Source organism: Mus pahari, chromosome 3 (genome assembly GCF_900095145.1).
Source record: "Mus pahari chromosome 3, PAHARI_EIJ_v1.1, whole genome shotgun sequence".
Taxonomy (NCBI): Eukaryota; Metazoa; Chordata; class Mammalia; order Rodentia; family Muridae; genus Mus; species Mus pahari.
Genome location: NC_034592.1, coordinates 88,053,616 through 88,071,621, shown reverse-complemented (window position 1 = coordinate 88,071,621; position 18,006 = coordinate 88,053,616). Strand labels below are relative to the sequence as shown.

Below are 18,006 nucleotides of genomic sequence, written 5' to 3'. Positions count from 1 at the left end.
CTTTAGACTCTTATCAGCTCATGTGACTAGGAAAACTACCTTCAAGATGCAGCATGAAGAAAGTGACTGAGGAGTTTGCCTGTATTGTAGCCTCCCTTTTACCATCATGTGAACTCGGCTGAACAAGCAGAGTTTACACTCTCAGCATCCTTGTTAGTAAAATGGGAATAATGGGCTTTACTAACTAGAGGGTTTGATGTAAGGACTGGTGGAACTGTACACCCAGAATGTGGTACATAGATCTGTAATGAAATGGGAGCATATATATATATATATATATATATATATATATATATATATATATATTTACATGTATATAATACATATAAATATGTATTTATATGCATATACATACATACATATAAAACGATGTACCCAGCATGTGACCCATGGATCTGTAATTAAATGTGTGTGTATGTGTGTGTGTGTGTGTGTGTGTGTATACATATACATATATAAATATATTCTTTTGTTGCTCTAATTTCTCATAGCATTGGAATGAGCTATTAAAATAAATATCTCCTTGGACTCCAAGAGGTAACTTTGGAATGGCCAATTGTGTTTCTGCTTTGACTTGAGTGTACTAAGGGGAGGGGGGAACTTGCATGACTTTGGGTCAATTTCTTGTCTTTCACAACTCTTTGGGGAGAGCCTTCTTTGAGAAGGTGCGTCTTTGATATGATTATATCTTAAGATTTCAATTTCACACACCATGGCTGTAAGAAATTACTGCCTACTGGTGGGACTTCATTCCCATTCCATGGGCAATTAAGTCGCCCAAATTTAAGTATAACATTTAGAATCAAGTCTCAAAATGTGTTTTTTATGTCTTTTTATTATGAGTGATTTTAAAGCAATCATGGCCTTACAGTATCTTCCCATAGCATCCAGTAACTGCCATGTTCAGGACAGATTCAGCTACTCTGAGGCAATTTGAATGTGTAAAACGAGAGCTAAAGAAATCTTTGTTTGATCCCTACCCCGCAGGACTAAACTGTAACTTCTCCTCCATCCTCAAAAATATTAAATACCCTGAAGTTTAGACATTCCCAAGCTTTCCTTCTGAAATAAGGGTGTCAAAAGTCTGAATCGGTCTGCATGATAAATGTGACCACAGACAGGTTATTTTTCCTCGCTGGAATCCCCCCTTTTATTTTCTTCTTAGTACGTTTACAATTATTTTCCAGGGAAGAAGAGTCCTGTGTGACTGACTACATGTCTTTGCTACAGTGGGCTTCTGCTGCGAGGGAAGCATCACCCGGGGAGAATGCTTACAAGGTCAATTTGCTTCTGTTCTTGTTTTAATCACTGGAAGCTGAGTTGCAACATACACCTTGTTAGTTGTGACAGTCATAGAAATAAAGCTCTCTTCTAATATGGTCTCAGCTCGTATGGAAAATTCTTTAAGTGTTCAGCTGTCATGGGCATCTGACTTCTAGCCAATCAAGACATCCTCCAGAGATGGCCGAGACTGGGGTGCCGTGGAGGAGCTGAGGTGAGAGACTCCAGCATTTGTCTATTCATTTGGGCCAGTTTGTTCTATTAGGAATTTTAGTGATAAACAAATCAGGTTTTTTAGGAAAGTGTATCAGATTCATCTTTTCCTCCGCTATCATCCGCATCCCAGCTACTTACTGCATCCAGCGACTTAAGTCCCTTTGAGTCTTAGGAGAATGGACACGGAAGTTATGTAGACAGAACTCCATTGTGTGGTTTGGGGGAAGTTACTTCACCTCTGAACCTCAATTTCTCTGTCACATGGAGGTTTTAAAAAGAAGTGGATGGGCGCAGAGCAGGGCCATATCACTGGGTTGCCTGTTCATCTTATAGGGGTTGTTGGTGGGATAAAATGTGCAAAAATGCTTTGCACAATGATGGTGCCTAGAAAATGCTCAGAAATGATAGCAGTTGCTATTACTCCATCTTTCGGAAGCAATCACCACCACATCAAGAAGCAGTAATCTTCCAGCCAATCAAGGCATCCGCTAGAGCCGGTTGAGGCTGGGGTGCCTCAGGAAGAGCTGAAGCGAGAGACTCCAGTATTTGCAAAACTTCAGACTTAGGGATCCCCATATTTCAGGCTGTAACCCAGGACTGTGCCCATCAGGCTTGTGGAAGCTCTTGGCAATGCCACTGCTTCCTGCTACATAGCAAGTTCCAGCCACATCCCGATGGTATTCACTGACTCTCTGCATCCCAGCTACTTATAAAATCCCTTTGAGAAGTAAGGGGCCAGCGGCTAGACATTTGGATCGGTTAGTAAAGTATTTCCCACACAAGCATGAGAACCTGAGTTTTTTTTTTTTTTTTTTTAGGAAGGTTGAGAACTACTGTTCTCAAAGATCTCTCTCTCTCTCTCTCTCTCTCTCTCTCTCTCTCTCTCTCTCTCTCTCTTTTAAGATTATTTATTTGTTATATGTAAGTACACTATAGCTGTCTTCAGACACACCAGAAGAAGGCATCAGATCTCATGACGGATGGTTGTGAGCCACCATGTGGTTGCTAGGATTTGAACTCAGAACCTTTGGAAGAGCAGTCAGTGCTCTTAACCGCTGAGCCATCTCTCCAGCCCCGAGAACCTGAGTTCTTATCCCTGGAACCCTTGTAAAAACTTGGCAGATTCTATTATCCCATGGCTGCAGAGACAGGGGATCCTAGAGGCTTGCAGCCAGTAAGAAATTAGTGAGTTCCATGTTCAGGGAGAGACCCTGACTCAAAAAAGAAAGTGAAGAGCAATAGAAGAGAACACTCTGATGGTGACCTCGGCCTTCCCAAGATCAAATGTGGAGACGTGGTGCATGGCAGAGAGGTGGAGGGAGAGGGGAGAGGAGGCCAAGTCTGGTACAGAAGGGACTACCCTGAAATATCCATTCAACACATATCTTAGCAGAGGACAGAGCGTAGCTGTCCCGGCTGGAAGGGATCTCAGAAATGCTGAGACGTTTGACTTCCTCCTTGCCGAAGCTGGGGTTTGAAGGCTTCTCTCCCAGTGAGCCTGCCCATGCTTCACCCACAGTGTCACTGCCTTCCTCCACCTTTGGCCTGGGGCCCGGCTTCTTTGCTCCTACAGCTGTGGAAGCAAACATCTGTACACGGGGATTTTCAGAGCACTGTCTCCTACTGCCTTTTAAAGATTCAGCAAAATGAAACAGATAGGTGCTTGGAGGGGAAGCTGGTGCATAGTAAGTTCCTATAGAGCTTTGGCACCATTGACCGCCATCATCAAGAGAATGTATTAAAAAAAAAAAAAAAAAAGTCCAGCTCCAAGACAGTTTTGAGTGTCCACTGATGATTCAAAGCTTTTAAAGGCTGAACCAATCAGAGTCAACTGCTCCTTCTTCCACTGTGCCTGACCCCTTTCAACTTGAGTTCCTTGTCTGCTCCAAGCCCAAGGTAAGGCAGAGGTGGGTAAAGAGACTCCCAGAGCTGCCACTGTGGTCTGTTTCTGGGCACACTCCTCTCTGCAGCTGTGGAGGCAATCCCAGGAACACACCACAGTACATGGAATCCAGTTCACCCCTTGAGAAATCCAGATGCCTGATGTGAGCCTAGGAGGCCCTGCCTGACATCTTCTATACCGATGACCTCTCTCAGTCTTTATGCTTGGATCATGTCAGCTGGCTCCAACTGAGGGCTCTCGCATTGCTCTGCCTAAAATATTCCTTCTTTTCCCCCTCTCTGCCCGCCCATTTGTGTGTGTGTGTGTGCGTGTGCGTGTGCATGTGTGATGTGGCCTGGCTGCCACTGAATAGCTGCTGATGATCTTGACTTCCTGATCCTCCTCTTTGCCTGCACAGGGCTACTCTTTCTCCCATCATCCTATGGGGCTCATGAACTTCATTTAGTTCTCTGTTATAATGTCTTATTCTCAGAAGGGGCATTTCAAATGTAACTTTGCGGGTGGGGGAGGTGGGGGGGCTCGAGAGATGGTTCAGCAGTCAACGATTCCCAGTGGTCTCCCCAAGGAAGGCATTCAGTTCTCCATCCCCACATCAGATGGCTCACAATTCCCTGTGACCACAGTTCCAGAGGATCCAATTCCCTCTGGCCTCCAGGAATACTCACATACATGTGGTTCACATAAACTCTTGTGGTCCATACACACATATGTGCGTGCGTGCAAACACACATACTCTCTCACATGTGCACACATGTTCACACGCGCATGCACGTGTGTGTTAGCTAGCATCCTCACCACCTTCTCTCCAGAAGCTCTTCAACAGGACCCATTGTTCTTGCTGGCTGGGTACCCCCTCTCCTTCTAAGAATGGAAATTCTACAAAGGCAGAAACTGTTTTTGATGTGTTCTCAACTCTGCCTTTAGCATTGAGCATGTGACAACACGTGTCAGGTCCTTGATAAATTAAATTGAATCAATAATAAATAATAAATCAATGATAAATGTGCCAATGGCAGATCTGCTGCTTCCCTTGGCCCAGGCATACTCCCAACTTCAGTGTTTTCTCAGCAAAAGTAGACAAGGACCTTGAAATGAAGGTCTCTGTCTGTCTGTCTGTCTGTCTCTCTGTCTCTCTATCTCTGTCTCTGCCTCTCTCTTTCTTTCTCTCTGTGTATTTGTGTTAAACAGGGCTTTACTTTATTAAAAGATGTGTTTAAGCATAGGAGTTAAGAGAAACGAGGCGCTCAGGAAGTAAGACACACCCAAGAGCATGGGTGTGGGCTTTTCGAGAAGGCCCACCCCATCTTGTCTTTCTTTCGTATAATTTTAAAATGAAGAATTCAGACAGATGCCATTAATATTGGAGGCCAATAGTTTAAAGGCTGTTTTACATTCATTTGCTTTTGAGACGGGCTAACCTTGAACTCGGGAGCTCAAGCAACCCACAAACCTCAGTCCCCCAAATTTCTAGGACCATAGTTAAGTGCTCGAGTTTGCATTTGTATGAGAGTTTCATTTTTGAAAGACAGAAAGCTTTTGGCTCCCAGGAACACTGAGATACAGGTGGCGTTGGCACACAAGGCACCCTGACATGTGACCTGCCACTGTGGGATCCCCACTCTCACAAGGACCCGTGCGTGCAGAGCGTGCAATGAGTCCCAGGCATTGGAGATACACTGGCTTGTGAGTCCTGGCTCCTTCACAGGGTTTTAGGCAAATTATGTAACAGGGCTGAGCTTCAATTTCATCATGTGCAAAATAGGGATAATAATATCTTCATCATGGGGTTGTAGGAATAAAATGAGATCATGCATGCCAAATACTTAGCACGGTGATCACCATGGAGCAAGAACTCAACGGCAGCAACTATTATTAGAATTAATTAAGCAGAGAGAATTTTAGAGGAAGTCAATCAGAAGGCTCTTTTTGGCTGGAGATAGATGGATAACAAATTCTGCCTCATGAGAGCTTAGCCCAAGCAGGGTAGTCTGTAGCCTTGCTGCGGCCACATGCCCTTCCCTTTCTTGCTGTGGAGATCCTTTAAGGACTCATAGGATGGAATCACAAGGGCCTGGCCCAGCCTCAGGCTCAGGAAAGCAACATGAGGAAGAGACGGGACCCTGCCACAGTCGGTCAGTCGGCCATGGCTCCCCGGTCTGAGAGCCTGCATCCCGGATGTACCTTCCATTGGAAGAGGGGTGAGGGAGTTGAGGCCAGGGTGCTGATGGGGAAGTTGAATGTACTGGCCTGGCAGGGGAAGGAGACTCTTACGATACCTATCCCGACAGCTTGTGCTTGTGTCTCCGAGTTATGAACCGTAGAGAGAAGCAGAAGTAGGTTGTATCTATGGCGGCCCCAGCTACAGAAGGAGACCTGTTACAGAGGGAGGGCCCTTCAGGAAGCACCATGAACGAGGCTTCATCCTGCCAGCTCTCTCTGCTTCCCTTGATGGCCTTTCATCTCCTTACGGCTAACCTAGTCTGACTGGAATACTATTTTCCTCACCATCCTATGCCAGAATTTACAATGGCCCACGGTCATCCATGGTTTGACCAGTCTTTGAGGTGTCACTTGTCTCAGTTTTCTAGAGGAAAGAAGTGAACTGAAGGCTAAAGCTGATGTTTCTGGGTGTGATTTTTGTCATTTTTACAAATCAAGGTCAAATTCTTCCATACTTCCATGAAGGGGCTTCAACCTTGCCCACTCCCTCTGTCCCACAAACTGAAACTGACCCCTCCCACTCAGTCTGGCCCCTCCACTCAGTCTGACCCCTCCCACTCAGACTGACCCCTGCTATGGTCTCAAACACCCTGTTTATATGCACTGTGCATTGTCTACTCTTTTTTTAAAAATATTTATTTATTTATTTTATGTATATGAGTATACTGTAGCTGTCTTCAGACACACCAGAAGAGGGCATCGGATCCCATTACAGATGGTTGTGAGCCACCATGTGGTTGCTGGGAATTGAACTCAGGACCTCTGGAAGAGCAATCAGTGGTCTTAATGGCTGAGCCATCTCTCCACCTTCTGCCCTCCCCACTGTCTATTCTTTTATCCCTATCTGGAGTATCTGCTTTGCCCCTGCTTCAAAGCTCTGGGGCTAAACTAGAATGACTAAGCATAGAGGCTTTAATATAGATAAACCTAACTCTGACTGGTTCACAACTTACTATCAGGGTAAACTAAAGCAAATCCCACTGGTAAAATAGAAGCAATGGTAAATACGGGATTAGGAGTCATAACTGGCATACCGTGTGGGGTGAACAGAGCACAGTGCCCAGCATAAAGTAAGTGTTCAGTAAACACCAATGATTCCCATGGTTAGTATCGAAGCTCTCCTAGTTCTATCTGCCTAGTACAGCTCCAGCTATATGTTTATCCTAAAGATCTGGTCTCCCTACCTTTGAATCTCAGAGTGATAATCTTCCTGAGTTCCTGCCATTCTTAGCTCTAAGACCCAGGCACATGCCTCATTAGTTTTTGTGACTTTGTGTACACAGCATCTTGTCACCTCAAAAGAGGTGTCACGCCTTAAGTTCTTGAAAAAGAGAGAGAATGATTTTCACTTATTAGCTTCCTGCATTGTGATCTCAGTTTGGAGCTGTTCAATAACTTGTTTGAAGCTGAAGACTTTCAATATCATGTCCGCATTATCAACTAGATTCACGCAGATGCAGTGACTGCTGGGACATTATATTAGGGAGGAAGTTTTCCTCAGAGTCATCATGTTGGGAGCTAAGACGATGTGTCTCTTAGAAGAAAGAAGGGGAATGCGTCACGACATTGGAATTAGCAGTGAAATCTTGGGTACCACACTAAAGGCAACAAAATTAAAACTAGGCAAAGTGGACTACATCAAAACCAAGGGACTTTGGACGTCAAAGGGCACCACCAACAGAGCAGAGAGTAGCATAATTCTGGAATAGTACAATGTATTTAAAAATGATCTGATTGGACCCGAGGATCCAGAGCATAAAACAGTTCAACAGAAACAAAACAAGCAACCCAATTTAAAAATGTGCAAAGACTTTGCATTCAAGTTTCTCCAAAGATGGTATCCGAGTACCCAGTAAACACACAACATGCTCCCTCATCGTCAGAGACCTGAAAAGCCCACGAGGAGACACCACTCCATAGCTGTTGGAGAAGGTGTGAAAGTGGAAGACAGTGCTTAGCACAAGAGTGCCCATGTGCTTAGCCATGGCTAGTCATGGTTGCTCAGGGTGGGTGAAACACTGCCTTCCCTCTCTGGCTTCAAAACTGAAAACAAACAAAAATAAAAGTAACTGAAAATATCAAGTGTTGGCGAAGCCCTGAAGAAATTGGAATAAGTATACATTGCTGATAGTAATTATGAAATGGTATAGCCATTATGAAAACAGTATGGCAGCCTCCTCTGGATCTATACCTCCAATAATTAGAAACAAGGACGTGAAGAGGTTATCTGTACACTCATACCCATACAGCAGTCTTCACAGTACACCTGTATGCTCAATTCCATGCAGGATTCTTCATGGTAGACAGGGTGGAGACACCCAAGTGTTCACTGACAGACGAGCAGAACAGGAGGTAGAACCACATACACACAGGGCCATAGTGCTCCATCGCAAAGACTGAGGCAATTCTGGCTCACAGTGAAATATGGATGAATCCCAAAGATGACTAAATGGAGTAAGCCGACCAGAGGCTATGTATGACTTCACTCTTAGGAGGTCCTTAGAGGAGTCAAATGCATAAAGCTAGATAGTAGAATGGCACTAAGATGCGGAGTTGTTGTTTAACAGATCCATCATTTCACTTGGGCAGATTTAAAAAGGACAGGCCCTGGAGATAGATGGGGGTAAGACTTGCACAGTAATGTGAATGTGTCCGGTGTCACTGAACTATGCACTTGGGAGTGTTTAGATGGTAGATTTTGTGTATATTTACTATAAAATTTTATATGTGTTTTACTACACACAGAAAGTGGACGCCCATTCTCTGGCTGCACATCGGTCCCATGAGCGAGCAGAATTTGATGTATGGTGTTAGAGAGCTCACAGCCTTCTCAGGCTCATCCGGGATCTCTTTTAACATCCCCAGTTCTACAGTGAAGCCAGGCCCATGAGCTGTGAGACACTCTTCAGGTACCTCAAGGGCCACCCCTGGCCTTACAGACCTATAACAATTGTATCAGTTCCCAGATCCCTCACAGCCTTCCTTGTGGAAGCCTGCTTGGCTCCGACCAGAAAATGGGCACATTGGTCATCATGCACAACCATTCATTCCATAACCCAACACTCTTCTGTCATCTGTTAGCGCTGAGGACCTAAGAGTGACAATTTCCAAACCATGGATTTTGGGAGACAAGGGTCTCCTATGCATGAAAAAATTTTTTAATTAAATTAATTAATTAATTTATTTTTTTACTTACTCACTTTATGTGCACTCACTGCTCCTTCCCTGTCACCCCCTCCCACAAGCCTTCCTCCCTCCCCATCCCCTTCTCTTCAGGGTGGGTGGGGCCCCCTGGAACCCCCCCCCAACACACACACACTTCAAATCTTTTCAGGGCTAGGTGCTATCATGAATAATTTTTAAAGCCTGGTCAGGCCACAGCCCCTTCCAACGGCAGCAGGGCTGAAGTGGGCCATCTCCACTCCCCATACTCTCATCTCAGGCAGGAGGAGTCTCGAATCAGATCTCACAAAGAACCATCAAAAAAATATTCCATTTGTTATTTCCTGTGTGGCCCTCCATCTGGAAATATCTTTTATCTGGCAACTTTTTGTAAAGCAGATTGAATTTTGAAGGAGGCCCCTCCAGGCTTTTCACTGGCTTCCCTATCACTCCAGGAAGTCATTTCCATCTTAACCTTCAGGAGGTCATGCGGTGTGGGAAACAGGACTTGCATGAACAGCAGCCAATCTTCTAAGTATGAGGCATCTTTAAGCCCCAAACAGCCACACAGAATGCAAGAGTTAAGTCTGGCTAATTTCTGCACACACTCTCCTTCAACTCAAACATCACTTCCTCAGGGAAGTCCTCTCTACACCATACTGCCTCTCCACTCCCCCAAGCCCCGCCCCCAGGGCCATGCATAGGAGCCCCCAGCATACTTTGCAGGATTGTACTACAAACTCAGATCTCACTTTGTGAATTCCCAGGTTAGGGTCATTAGGCCGTGCCTGGTGCCACTGCGCTGTTCAGAATTGAATGTAAGAGCATCTGGTGGCCTATGATACTCAGTAAGCACTGCCAAAGGAATGAATGAGTTGACCAAACATGCCTTACCTGCCTCTCCACACGTCACTACAGATCCAGGTAGAAACGCCTTCTTTCCAGAAAACGTCAGGAACTCAGTTTAAGTAGTCAGGAGCAAAGAGTATGCGTTTGTGTGGGTGGTAATGTTTGTGTGGGCGGTGGCCAGGGGAATCCTTATCTTCAGTTGGAGAAATGTTTCCTCAGGTCCTTGATAAAGCAGGGAAAAGTGCCCTCGGGGCTTCTGATAGCAGACAAGTGTCCTTGATAGAGGATAGGGGCTGGGTGGGGCAGGCCAAGCTTCGGCATGGGCAAAGAGATGGATTCTAACGGTCTCTGCTGTTAAAAGGCTGCTTCCTGCCCAGTTTTCCCCCCTCCTCCTACAGGAGAGGTACCTTCTTCAAGCACCAGGCATTCGTTTGAGGAGGGATGTTTCAGGCAGCCTGAAGAAGCCAGTGCTCTGTCTCTTACAAAACTTTGGATTCTCAGAAATCCTCCAGGAGTTGAAAAGTCAGTTCCTATCTAACAGGAGGAGAAATTGGGACAAAGCCCCTTCCGAAAACCTTAAGTCTGCCTCAACTAGAGAGCCACAAGAGGGTTGCTCATTAGACTCTAGTATTCCGGCTTACAGGACTTTAAAAAAAAATGTGTGTGTCTTAGTTTCTTTTCCACTTACGGTGATAAAACACCAGGATGAAGACAAGTTAAGGGAGAAAGGCTTATTTAACTCACAGTTCCAGATTCTAGCCCTTCCTGGTGGTAAGGCCAGGGAAGCAGGGCTTGGAGCAGCTAGCTACATTCCATATCAAGTAAGGAGATGGGAGCAGTGACTGTATACATAGGACTCAGTGCTTTATCCATTTATTTAGTTCAGGATCCCAGCCAGCCAGGTAGTTTCCCCACCCTCACAGAATTAATACACTAATACACATCCATTAAGGCAATAGAGATGCTCCTCCACAGGCATGCCCGGAAGCCATGATGCTGTCAAGCTGACAACACTGATGTGTTTGGTTACAGATGCCTGTGGAAGCCAGAGGTTGAAGGTGTGTGTCTTCCTCTATCGCTCTGCCCACCACACTGCTTTTTATGTGAGACAGGGAGTCTCACTGAACCTGGGGTTCATTGACCAGCCTGGCTGACATCCTGTCTCCCCTCTCTGGGATTATAGGCATGTGTTACCACACGGTTTCCCTGATGGATGTTGGGTATTGTTTTACACTTGAGTCCTCACTGAACCATCTCCCCAGTCCACAAGGAAGTCTTTCGAGAATTTATTTTTCAAGAGGAAGGGATTCATGAAATAAAACTCAACCAAGAGGCCATATCAGGGCTGGTGAGATGGCTCAGTGGGTAAGAGCACCCAACTGCTCTTCCGAAGGTCCAGAGTTCAAATCCCAGCAACCACATGGTGGCTCACAACCATCTGTAACAAGATCTGAAGCCCTCTTCTGGTGTGTCTGAAGACAGCTACAGTGTATTTACATACAATAAATAAATAAATCTTAAAAAAAAAAAAAGAGGCCATATCATCTAGGAAGTGGTATTTGACATGGGCTCAGCTATTGGCTTTGAATATTTCAGACAAAAGATGGCAGTTATAAAAACATTTACCTATAGTTACAAACAATTGCTATATTCTTTTAATTGAGAAGCTACTATGTGCTGGGTTATGCAGTCCTTACTTAATCCCTGACAGTCTTGTGAAATCAGTGATAGTCTTATTCCAACTATATAGATAGGAAAGCTAAGAGTGAGAAAATTTTGCTGACAGAGGTCCAGAATTGCAGGTGTGTATGAGATGGGATTGAAACCCAGGTTTCTTGACTCTCTACATCCCCACGCTCCCTCCTGTTTAAAGGCATGGACGCCCAAAGCACACCACATCTGAGTCAGTGACTGTGGATAAGTGGGAAGTGTATTTTTATACAAGCATGGGCATCAAGGAGAATTTGTGGGTGAGGAACCCCTGACAAGAGTGGCCCCTGACATTTGGAAGAGTATGGGGAACAGAGGAATCACTGAGTGAATGCATAGGACGCTCTTGAAATCCTGAGTGGATGTGTATATTGTTGACATGGTACAACCATATCAAGGACCGCAGTACTTCAGATCCACGGCAAAATCTTCCCTGGTAAGGCTCAGTGGGGCAGCAGTGCCTTCCTCTGGTCTGACTGTGAATGTTGGCCACTGTGCAAATGCTATCAATTGTAGCTTCCTCATAGGAGCCCCATTGGCAGGAGCACAGCCCACCTGAGCCCACCTTCTCTATACATGTGTGTCTGCGTGTCTGTCCTTTCTTCATTCCTTTGCCACCCCTGCCAGGTTTTGGGTTCTCACTGTGAATGTTGGCAGTGTGTGCAACAACTATCAAATGTAGCTTCCTCCTCCCGAATGACCACAACATGGGATGCTAGCCTCGAGAGAACTGCTGACACCAGCTAACCCTTCTCCCTGTGCTGGACATAAGCTCTCTGAGGTTCCACGTTCTTGTTGCATAGCAGACACACTCCACCAGCAAGAGTACAGCCCACCTGAGTCCAGCTTCTCTGTACACGCGTGTCTGTGTGAATGCTCCTTCTTCAGTCACTCGACACCCCTGCCAGGTTTTCAGGACCAAGCTATGCAGGACACAGGAGAGAAAGGAAACCTGGCCTTGGGGGGGGGTACAGATAACAGACAGGAATGCACTCCCTGACCAAGGCTGACCTCAGGGGAGGGATGCAGATTAACCTCAGATGATCTGCTCTGGAGTGAGTCTAGGATAGGCCTGGAGACACGGTGCAGGGCTTCAGCGCCTTTGTTGCTCTTACAGAGCACCCAGGTTTAGTTTCCAGCACCCACATGGTGGCTTGCAATTGTCAGTAACTCCAGGTCTCAGGGGTGGGGGGGGGGTGGGGGAACAATTCAACATTGTTTTCTGGTCTTTACAGGCACCAAGCACAAATACATAGTATGCATACATACTTGCATGCAAACACAAATAAGGTCAAAATGAAAATTAGGGAAGGCAAAAAAAAGGGGGGGGGGAGGTTGGGGGAAAGGCTGAGTATCTTGCGTGAGACTTTCTAGGTACAAGAGACCTGGAAAGAGCTGGTGCAGCTGCTGGTTTCTGCCCCAGTGGGTGTTAGCAGTTTGGAGTTGCCATTTTGCCATGAGCAACTCCGCACACTCAATTTCTCCACAATTGACTAACATTCTGCTCAGTGTGCCACAATCTTGCCAATAGAACTTATATAGAGAGGGTACCAATATTAGGTCACCATCTTAGTATGTGAAATCTACCTGTAAACAGAAAGGCCTCTGTGGCAATGTCACATTAGGTGACCAAGGACATCCAAACCTTAGGGAGTTCAGAGTACATGGCACAGAATTTGCCTTTGATTTTGTAGTGCTTCTGTTGGGCTCCATGGATCTTTGCCTACAAACTTCTTCCACATAATGGAAGGATGTGCTATGCCCTTCGAGGGCAGGTGCTCTTCCCCAGACAGTGGTCAAGTCTTAGGCAACCACCATTTTTGGGCTCTGCATCATTTGGTAGAAGCATCATTGATGCCACTGTCTATGTCATGCAGGGTGATAGAATGTTCAGCTTCTCTCTGCTGTCTACCAGTTTCCCAGTGTGACCATATTGTGAGCCCTCCCTTAGTGGTGCCCTTCTGACCCTCACTTAGACTCAGAGCAGTCAGTAGGAAATTGGTTATGATTCTTGGGGACTTTGGCATTGCACCAGTGCAATTCAATTTCAAAGTGTCAATGCAATGTTAAGGCACTTGTCAGAGTTAGCCACATGTAGTGTGGGTTTGAGCAGTGGATCTCAGGATAGCCTGCAGACTGGCACAGGTGAGCCGGGTTCCTCTGGGACTCCAACCTCTTATGTCTGTTTCATCTGTGGGGCTCAATGCCATTAGCTGCACTCGTCAAGCCCAGGAAGATACAAGCACCCAGTGTACATACACTGGGATAGATACACAACCAGGACTCAGGGATGAGGCCAGATTTTATATCAAAGCCCTACCAGTCTGGCCCAGCATAGAAAGGGCAGAATCTAGCTGACTACACTAGTGGCCCTTGGTTTTGATGGTTTGTGGTCCAATAAGGCTTGCTTCTTTGTAGGGTGGTAGAGAGTTGGAGAAGGGATAACAGACCCGGTGCTGCATGAAGTCCAATCCTTTGGTTATAGCTCTAGCTGTGTGCATGTACTTGTTAGTCTAGGATAGCCTAAAGCAGTAGGCTTGCTTTGGGAGGCCTGGCAAAGAAACTTTGGGTGAACGGGGTGCACTGTGCACAAGGGGAAGAAGTTATAGCTTGGATGGTCTGTCTAGTGTGAGCACTGTTTGGGTATGCTACACTCGCAGCAGCCCGGTAGGAGTGGATGTTTGTGCCCTGGTATGGACATTTTGGTATAGCATGTGGATTACTGGGTGGTATTCATCTAGGGTGTAGAGATGTAGCTGGGCACCTGCAATGGGGCTGGTCCAGCCCAGGCCAACATTACTATGATGTCAGACTCGGGTCATAGAGGCACACAAAGATGCACAGAGTAGATTGGACACTTGAAGACATACTTAGTTCTCTCCTGGGCTCCCAAATGGGTACCATAATTCTGATAAACATAGCTGGAAGGCAAAGATGGAGGGGGTGGGTCCAAAAGCTCAGAAGCATGCCTTCTGTTTATCGCCGTAGCTGCTCAGGATAATAGAATGCTTCTGGCCCATGATGCTGTAGCAGAAGCCTTATATAGTCTGCACAGACATGAATGATTGACACTGCATATCCAATGGTGCCCAGGTGTCCTGGCACCGAGTGGGGAAAACAGTGTCCCAGACACAGCTGTCATCCATATCAGGCAGGACCGGGTAGTGAGAACTCAAAGGTTTCACAGTCACATTTTCTCATTTGAAGGTTCCATAACAGCATTTGTGGCTACCCATTCACAGGAACAGGGACATCTGTGTCCCATAGCCTTGTGCAGCTTCCGTGCTTTGGCATGTGTGGTTGAGGATGGCTAGCCTCGGGCGTGCTATTTTAGACCACTGGGGTTGGGCCTCAGGTTCTCTTTGTCTTCTCCAGGTCTGAATGGTGGTAGGTATCACTCCTGGAGCCAATCTCTCAGCCCCTGTGTGGGAGAAGTCAGCCAGCCTGAAAATCCATCATAACCAGGGGTGGTTTTAGGGGAGGCAGTGTCTGGCTTCCAGGTTGGTAGAAATATACTGTCATGGATTTGGCTCTTTTCCCTGTAGCCAGCAGGTCCCAGTTATTATCTGCCCTCCAGTCTGGCACTCATCCTTTATGAAGTGAGCCACGTTGGAAAGGGACAGCTGAACCGGGAGCACTTGAGGCAGGAAACCCATGACTTGGAGCCTGGGTCTCTCATCAGAACCAGTAAAGGCATAATGAGGGTGTTTTGTTATGGGTTAGGGCACCCCATGAGCAGGAGCCAATAGAGAAGAGAACAATAAAAGGAAACTAATTTGGGAAACCTCACACCATTTTGGAGCTTTAAGAAAAGATTCATGATTGTTGTATCTATGGTAACACAATGGGAGAAGAGAGGCAGGAATGGCCAGGGATATGTGTCCACTGTGGGCAGGGCATGTGGGGCAAGGGCTCCTGAAGGCTGGTTTTCCATCACCAGTGCAGTCTCCTCTATGATCCCGACTGGAGTCACATGTTCAGCTCTGTTTCTTCATGGCTGTCCAAGATAGCAGTAGCCATGGGTTGGAAAAGCATCCCATTGCAGAAGGCCCTGAAGACCAGCCTTTCTGACTGTGATTTAAGGAGCCATTAGCCCACCAGAGACTTCTGAATGGGGGAGAATGTGTGTGATGCTGCATTTCAGTTCAACTAGCGGAGGAGGGGGAGGTGAAGCTGCCCCAATAGGGCGGTGCATCACCAGGGGTGGGTTGAAGGAAGGAGCCATAAGGCCAGAGATGAGTGAGTGGACAAGGGCAGGTGACACCCTGCATGGCAGGTCACATCCTGTGTCACAGGTGACACGGGAACTGAGGCAGGTCGGACCACCAGCTATGATCTCTAGCTGCCACCATGGCTTGGACATTGACATCTGCCAGGCTTAGCCAAGCCCACCCATGCAGCATCCTGTGTGTCCCTTCCACTCCGCCTGTAGAATGCTTGTGACTGGTTCGTCTCCTTGTTGATTATGACGCCCACATGGCCCATTTTCCATCCCCTATGCTGCTGTCACGGTGACTCTTCATAACCCATGTCAGATAATCTCACACTTGAAGCTCTCCGAAGAAACTTTACTTGCTCAGCCAGAGCAAATGTCAGACTTCCCCAAGTTTCCCTGTGGTTGACTCAACCATTTCTGCACCCTCTTCATTGTTCCTTCTGGTGGCTTTAGTCACATGGTCACCTTGCTAACTCTGAACTCTAGGGCCTCCACTCTTTCGCTTTTCCCCAGGACATTCTTCCCAAGACTCCAGTCCTCATCACAAAGATCTTCTCTTGTCATGTGAGTGGGACACTCACAGTCCTGACTATACCACCCCTTCTCCTTCAGTTCATTCATGTTTTCTGCACAGCGCGTAATGACCACCGGGAATGCCCCCGTGTTCCTTGCTTTTTCAGTGTCTCTCACCGGTGCTGATTTGTAAGCTCTGTCAGGTGAGAGTAATGTTTGCCTCATTGCCATCTATGCATTCCCACTGTCTGGAACACTCCCACCAAGTTTTTTTTTTTTTTTTTTTTTTTTTCTTTCTTTCTTTATCATTTTCCAATTATATTTATCATCTTTTAGTGTTTTTTTNTTTTTTTTTTTTTTTTTTTTTTTTTGACATTTTCCAAATATATTTATCATCTTTTAGTGTTTTTTTCTTACTTAAAAAATAATACTGATTTTCTTCAGGGATGAGAAAGCAGACCACAGAAGACTGTCTTTCTGAACATGGGGGGAGACACATGGGATCAGAGGAGAGACGAACGCGACCGTGAGGAGGACAGACTAGATGTAGATGACGCGAACACACGTGCAAAGGGAAAGACAGGCGTGAAGACGTGTAACCACGAAGACAAGTGTGAATACTGAGAAGGCAGGTGGGAAGGCGAGTGGATAGGTGTGAACACGGGGAAGGAGGGCTTGACCTTGGTAAGGAGAGATGGTGGTTTCCCTCTTTAAGAAGAGAAGGCTGTGAGGTATCAACAACCCAGGCACTTGAAGAAAGAGGAACTCGGAAGGAAAGTTCCTTAGGCCCTGTGGACTAGGCAGACTCTTCCATCTCCAGCAGGTCATCCACATACTCCACAACCTCTCCCTCATCGTCATCCATTAGGTGTTCCTGAGCGAAGTTGTACAGTTCCTTCTGGAGTGTCATCACATTAAAGAACTGAACGGCTTCCGGTCTGGGCTGGAAGTGCTCATCCGAGAGGCCCCACTTGTCCCGGTGGTACTGATAGTAGACAAGATTCTGTTGCATGACCTTGCCATTCTGGTCAAAGAGCAGGTAGCTGACAGCACAGGGGGCTGCGTTCTTCAGATCGTTCAACTTGTAATACGCAAACTGCAAATAGTGGTACATGGTCGCCACAAATTTCTCCACGGGATAGCCTCCTATGACTGGGGTGAGGGTCTCCTCACAACGAATCTTACACTCCAGAACTTCCACATAGTGATCTGCTATGGACAGGTAGAAGTCCTTGAAGTCCTTGATCTCCCGCGACCCCTCGCAGGCAGCCAGGCACTCGTAGTAGGCCTTGAGGAAGTCAGGAAGCGCCAACTCCATGTCGGAAATGGAAGTTCTCCAGTTCTCCCCGTTGTAGGCCTGCACCGCACGGACAAACAGGCTCTCGTATGACTTGGTCTCTAAGTCTTTAATGTGGTCCTCAGCTCCAGGCAAGCTCTTATAATACGCCATGTTTCTCTTCATCATCTCNTCGTCTGGATGCTTCAGAAGATAGGTGTGAGCCGCAGCGATGGCCTTCGGGAGGTCATTGGCCTTGAAGTAGGCGAACTGCAGAAACTTGTCCCCACCAAGTATTAGATGCCCAGTAAATGAATGACTCAGTAAAGCTTCTGGTGTCATCCTAACTTGCTGTTAGGAGAAACTGAGGCTGGAGAAGGCCAGGAACCTTGACCAGGCAGGACGGTTAGTGGTTGACCAAACCAAATTCAATCCAAGTAACTTTAGATGCCTGTGGCTGAGAAAGGGGACCATTCATAAACAGAAACAGAGACCGGAACAGGTTTGGCTGATGCAGAGAATGAATGACAAATTTACTTGAGACTGCTTCTCCTTGAAGTCAAGCATGGCCACTTGAGCACTTCTTTTGTGTCTGCTGCTATGCTGGGTACTAGGACTTAAAATGAATTAGAAATGGTCCCCACCCTTGAAGCAATCAGC

General features: G+C 46.4%; 1 pseudogene; it reads right to left on the bottom strand.

The window, feature by feature from the left end:
• Positions 1 to 16,784: 16,784 nt before the first annotated feature.
• On the bottom strand, positions 16,785 to 17,688 carry LOC110317978 (annotated as a pseudogene).
• Between the last annotated feature and the right edge of the window lie 318 nt (positions 17,689 to 18,006).